The following is a 6,990-nucleotide window of genomic DNA, read 5'->3' as shown; positions in this document are numbered from 1 at the left end:
TTACACCCATTACCCCCCCCAGCAGGAATATTACACCCATACCCCCCCAGCAGGAATATTACACCCATACCCCCCCCCCCAGCAGGAATATTACACCCATACCCCCCCCCCCCCCAGCAGGAATATTACACCCATACCCCCCCTAGCAGGAATATTACACCCATACCCCCCCAGCAGGAATATTACACCCATACCCCCCCCAGCAGGAATATTACACCCATACCCCCCCCTAGCAGGAATATTACACCCATACCCCCCCCCCCCCCAGCAGGAATATTACACCCATACCCCCCCAGCAGGAATATTACACCCATACCCCCCCCCTAGCAGGAATATTACACCCATTACCCCCCCCAGCAGGAATATTACACCCATACCCCCCCCCCCAGCAGGAATATTACACCCATTACCCCCCCCCCAGCAGGAATATTACACCCATACCCCCCCAGCAGGAATATTACACCCATACCCCCCCCTAGCAGGAATATTACACCCATTACCCCCCCCCCAGCAGGAATATTACACCCATACCCCCCCCCCTAGCAGGAATATTACACCCATTACCCCCCCCCAGCAGGAATATTACACCCATACCCCCCCCTCAGCAGGAATATTTCACCCATACTCCCCCCTCAGCAGGAATATTTCACCCATACTCCCCCCTCAGCAGGAATATTTCACCCATACTCCCCCCCCAGCAGGAATATTACACCCATACCCCCCCCCAGCAGGAATATTACACCCATACACCCCAGCAGGGATTATTACACCCCCCACCAGCAGGAATATTACACCCATACCCCCCCCCCCCCCAGCAGGAATATTACACCCATACCCCCCCTAGCAGGAATATTACACCCATACCCCCCCAGCAGGAATATTACACCCATACCCCCCCCTAGCAGGAATATTACACCCATACCCCCCCAGCAGGAATATTACACCCATACCCCCCCTAGCAGGAATATTACACCCATACCCCCCCAGCAGGAATATTACACCCATACCCCCCCAGCAGGAATATTACACCCATACCCCCCCTAGCAGGAATATTACACCCATTACCCCCCCCCAGCAGGAATATTACACCCATACCCCCCCCAGCAGGAATATTACACCCATTACCCCCCCCCCCCAGCAGGAATATTACACCCATACCCCCCCAGCAGGAATATTACACCCATACCCCCCCCCTAGCAGGAATATTACACCCATTACCCCCCCCCCCAGCAGGAATATTACACCCATACCCCCCCCCCTAGCAGGAATATTACACCCATTACCCCCCCCCCCCAGCAGGAATATTACACCCATACCCTCCCAGCAGGAATATTACACCCATACCCCCCCCCCCAGCAGGAATATTACACCCATACTCCCCCTCAGCAGGAATATTTCACCCATACTCCCCCCCCCAGCAGGAATATTACACCCATACCCCCCCAGCAGGAATATTACACCCATACCCCCCCCAGCAGGAATATTACACCCATACCCCCCCAGCAGGAATATTACACCCATACCCCCCCAGCAGGAATATTACACCCATACCCCCCCAGCAGGAATATTACACCCATACTCCCCCCAGAGGAATATTTCACCCATACCCCCCCCCCCAGCAGGAATATTACACCCATACCCCCCCCAGCAGGAATATTACACCCATACTCCCCCCAGAGGAATATTACACCCATACCCCCCCAGCAGGAATATTACACCCATACCCCCCCAGAGGAATATTACCCCCATACTCCCCCCAGAGGAATATTTCACCCATACCCCCCCAGCAGGAATATTACACCCATACCCCCCCCCAGCAGGAATATTACACCCATACTCCCCCCCCCAGAGGAATATTACCCCCATACTCCCCCCAGAGGAATATTACACCCATACTCCCCCCAGCAGGAATATTACACCCATACTCCCCCCAGAGGAATATTACCCCCATACTCCCCCCAGCGGAATATTACCCCCATACTCCCCCCAGCGGAATATTACCCCCATACTCCCCCCAGAGGAATATTACACCCATACTCCCCCCAGAGGAATATTACACCCATACCCCCCCCCCCCCAGCAGGAATATTACACCCATACCCCCCCACCAGGAATATTACACCCATACCCCCCCAGCAGGAATATTACACCCATACCCCCCCCAGCAGGAATATTACACCCAAACCCCCCCCCAGCAGGAATATTACACCCATACTCCCCCCAGCAGGAATATTACATCCATACTCCCCCCAGAGGAATATTACCCCCATACTCCCCCCAGAGGAATATTACACCCATACTCCCCCCAGCATGAATATTACACCCATACCCCCCCCCCCAGCAGGAATATTACACCCATACTCCCCCCAGCAGGAATATTACCCCCATACTCCCCCCAGAGGAATATTACCCCCATACTCCCCCCAGAGGAATATTACACCCATACTCCCCCCAGCAGGAATATTACACCCATCCCCCCCCCCAGCAGGAATATTACACCCATACCCCCCCCAGCAGAAATATTACACCCATACCCCCCCAGCAGGAATATTACACCCATACCCCCCCAGAGGAATATTACCCCCATACTCCCCCCAGAGGAATATTACACCCATACTCCCCCCAGCAGGAATATTACACCCATACCCCCCCAGAGGAATATTACCCCCATACTCCCCCCAGAGGAATATTACCCCCATACTCCCCCCAGAGGAATATTACACCCATACCCCCCCAGCAGGAATATTACACCCATACCCCCCCCAGAGGAATATTACCCCCATACTCCCCCCAGAGGAATATTACACCCATACTCCCCCAGAGGAATATTACACCCATACCCCCCCCCCAGAGGAATATTACCCCCATACTCCACCCAGAGGAATATTACACCCATACTCCCCCCAGAGGAATATTACACCCATACTCCCCCCAGAGGAATATTACCCCCATACTCCCCCCAGAGGAATATTACACCCATACCCCCCCCCCCAGCAGGAATATTACACCCATACCCCCCAGCAGGAATATTACACCAATACCTACCCCCCATCAGGAATATTACACCCATACCCCCCCCAACAGGAATATTACACCCATACCCCCCCAGCAGGAATATTACATCCATACCCCCCCCAGCAGGAATATTACACCCATACTCCCCCCCCCCCAGCAGGAATATTACACCCATACCCCCCCAGCAGGAATATTACACCAATACCTACCCCCCAGCAGGAATATTACACCCATACCCCCCCCCAGCAGGAATATTACACCAATACCCCCCAGCAGGAATATTACACCCATACTTACCATAGAGCTAGCCATGGACCTAACGATCCCTGGCCATCTCTATGATCCTGGGAGGTTGGAAGCGACGCCATGACGTGACTTTCGGCACCGGCACATGTAATCACTGAAGGTTTTTGTTTTTTTAGCCGGAGAGCCTGAGACGGATCTGTCATGTCCTCTTCCTATTCCATGGGGATGATTACATTCCTTATTATAGGAATAAAAGTCATCAAAAAATAAAGGGAAAGTATAAAAATAAAATAAATAAAACGTAACCACTCCCCCCCATCTCATGTGATGTCTGGACTGTGAGTGGAGATATCGGAAGTCTTCATCCAGACATCGCTCGCTGTCCTGTCCAGACGCTGGATTGTTCCGGGGGGGGGGGGGGGAGGTGACGGTAAGACCCCTACAGCGCTAAAAATAGCACCTGCCTTTCGCCCTGAAACAGCCACTGATGAGACCCCGCCTTCCTGATATGACAGCCCCTCCCCCTCATGTAAATGAGACCCCACCTTACTGATATGACAGCCCCTCCCCCTCATGTAAATGAGACCCCGCCTTCCTGATATGAAAGCCCCTCCCCCTCATGTAAATGAGACCCCGCCTTCCTGATATGACAGCCCCTCCCCCTCATGTAAATGAGACCCCACCTTCCTGATATCACAGCCCCTCCCCCTCATGTAAATGAGACCCCGCCTTCCTGATATTACAGCCCCTCCCCTCATGTAAATGAGGCCCCGCCTTCCTGATATTACAGCTCCTCCCCCTCATGTAAATGAGACCCACCTTCCTGATATTACAGCCCCTCCCCCTCATGTAAATGAGACCCCGCCTTCCTGATATCACAGCCCCTCCCCCTCATGTAAATGAGACCCCGCCTTCCTGATATTACAGCCCCTCCGCCTCATGTAAATGAGACCCTGCCTTCCTGATATCACAGCCCCTCCCCCTCATGTAAATGAGACCCCGCCTTCCTGATATCACAGCCCCTCCCCCTCATGTAAATGAGACCCCGCCTTCCTGATATTACAGCCCCTCCCCCTCATGTAAATGAGACCCCGCCTTCCTGATATTACAGCCCCTCCCCCTCATGTAAATGAGACCCCGCCTTCCTGATATCACAGCCCCTCCCCCTCATGTAAATGAGACCCCGCCTTCCTGATATCACAGCCCCTCCCCCTCGTGTAAATGAGGCCCCGCCTTCCTGATATCACAGCCCCTCCCCCTCGTGTAAATGAGACCCCGCCTTCCTGATATTACAGCCCCTCCCCCTCATGTAAATGAGACCCCGCCTTCCTGATATTACAGACCCTCCCCCTCATGTAAATGAGACCCGCCTTCCTGATATCACAGCCCCTCCCCCTCGTGTAAATGAGACCCTGCCTTCCTGATATTACAGCCCCTCCCCCTCATGTAAATGAGACCCCGCCTTCCTGATATCACAGCCCCTCCCCCTCGTGTAAATGAGACCCCACCTTCCTGATATTACAGCCCCTCCCCCTCATGTAAATGAGACCCCGCCTTCCTGATATTACAGCCCCTCCCCCTCGTGTAAATGAGACCCCGCCTTCCTGATATTACAGCCCCTCCCCCTCATGTAAATGAGATCCGCCTTCCTGATATTACAGCCCCTCCCTTCATGTAAATGAGACCCTGCCTTCTTGATATTACAGCCCCTCCCCTCATGTAAATGAGACCCCGCCTTCCTGATACCACAGCCCCTCCCCCTCGTGTAAATGAGACCCCGCCTCCCTGATATTACAGCCCCTCCCCCTCGTGTAAATGAGACCCCGCCTTCCTGATATCACAGCCCCTCCCCCTCATGTAAATGAGACCCGCCTTCCTGATATTACAGCCCCTCCCCCTCATGTAAATGAGACCCCGCCTTCCTGATATCACAGCCCCTCCCCCTCGTGTAAATGAGACCCCACCTTCCTGATATTACAGCCCCTCCCCCTCGTGTAAATGAGACCCCGCCTTCCTGATATTACAGCCCCTCCCCCTCGTGTAAATGAGACCCCGCCTTCCTGATATTACAGCCCCTCCCCTCATGTAAATGAGACCCTGCCTTCTTGATATTACAGCCCCTCCCCTCATGTAAATGAGACCCCGCCTTCCTGATACCACAGCCCCTCCCCCTCGTGTAAATGAGACCCCGCCTCCCTGATATTACAGCCCCTCCCCCTCGTGTAAATGAGACCCCGCCTTCCTGATATCACAGCCCCTCCCCCTCATGTAAATGAGACCCCGCCTTCCTGATATTACAGCCCCTCCCCCTCATGTAAATGAGACCCCGCCTTCCTGATATTACAGCCCCTCCCCCTCATGTAAATGAGACCCCGTCTTTCTGATATCACAGCCCCTCCCCCTCATGTAAATGAGGCCCGCCTTCCTGATATCACAGCCCCTCCCCCTCGTGTAAATGAGACCCCGCCTTCCTGCTATTACAGCCCCTCCCCCTCGTGTAAATGAGACCCCGCCTTCCTGATATCACAGCCCCTCCCCCTCATGTAAATGAGGCCCGCCTTCCTGATATCACAGCCCCTCCCCCTCGTGTAAATGAGACCCCACCTTCCTGATATTACAGCCCCTCCCCCTCGTGTAAATGAGACCCCGCCTTCCTGCTATTACAGCCCCTCCCCCTCGTGTAAATGAGACCCCGCCTTCCTGATATTACAGCCCTCCCCCTCATGTAAATGAGACCCCGCCTTCCTGATATCACAGCCCCTCCCCCTCGTGTAAATGAGACCCCGCCTTCCTGATATTACAGCACCTCCCCTCATGTAAATGAGACCCCGCCTTCCTGATATTACAGCCCCTCCCCCTCATGTAAATGAGATCCGCCTTCCTGATATTACAGCCCCTCCCCCTCATGTAAATGAGACCCCGCCTTCCTGATATCACAGCCCCTCCCCCTCATGTAAATGAGACCCCGCCTTCCTGATATCACAGCCCCTCCCCCCTCGTGTAAATGAGACCCCGCCTTCCTGCTATTACAGCCCCTCCCCCTCGTGTAAATGAGACCCCGCCTTCCTGATATTACAGCCCCTCCCCCTCGTGTAAATGAGACCCCGCCTTCCTGATATTACAGCACCTCCCCTCATGTAAATGAGACCCCGCCTTCCTGATATTACAGCCCCTCCCCCTCATGTAAATGAGATCCCGCCTTCCTGCTATTACAGCCCCTCCCCCTCATGTAAATGAGATCCGCCTTCCTGATATTACAGCCCCTCCCCCTCATATAAATGAGACCCCGCCTTCCTGATATCACAGCCCCTCCCCCTCATGTAAATGAGACCCCGCCTTCCTGATATTACAGCACCTCCCCTCATGTAAATGAGACCCCGCCTTCCTGATATTACAGCCCCTCCCCCTCATGTAAATGAGATCCGCCTTCTTGATATTACAGCCCCTCCCCCTCATGTAAATGAGACCCCGCCTTCCTGATACCACAGCCCCTCCCCCTCGTGTAAATGAGACCCCGCCTTCCTGATATTACAGACCCTCCCCCTCATGTAAATGAGACCCCGCCTTCCTGATATTACAGACCCTCCCCCTCATGTAAATGAGACCCCGCCTTCCTGATATCACAGCCCCACCCCCTCGTGTAAATGAGACCCCGCCTTCCTGATATTACAGACCCTCCCCCTCATGTAAATGAGACCCCGCCTTCCTGATATTACAGACCCTCCCCCTC

This window comes from Lithobates pipiens, unplaced genomic scaffold (genome assembly GCF_037356315.1).
Source record: "Lithobates pipiens isolate NorthernLeopardFrog02 unplaced genomic scaffold, aLitPip1_a1.2 Scaffold_47, whole genome shotgun sequence".
Lineage (NCBI taxonomy): Eukaryota > Metazoa > Chordata > Amphibia > Anura > Ranidae > Lithobates > Lithobates pipiens.
Note: the sequence above shows the minus strand (reverse complement) of the source record.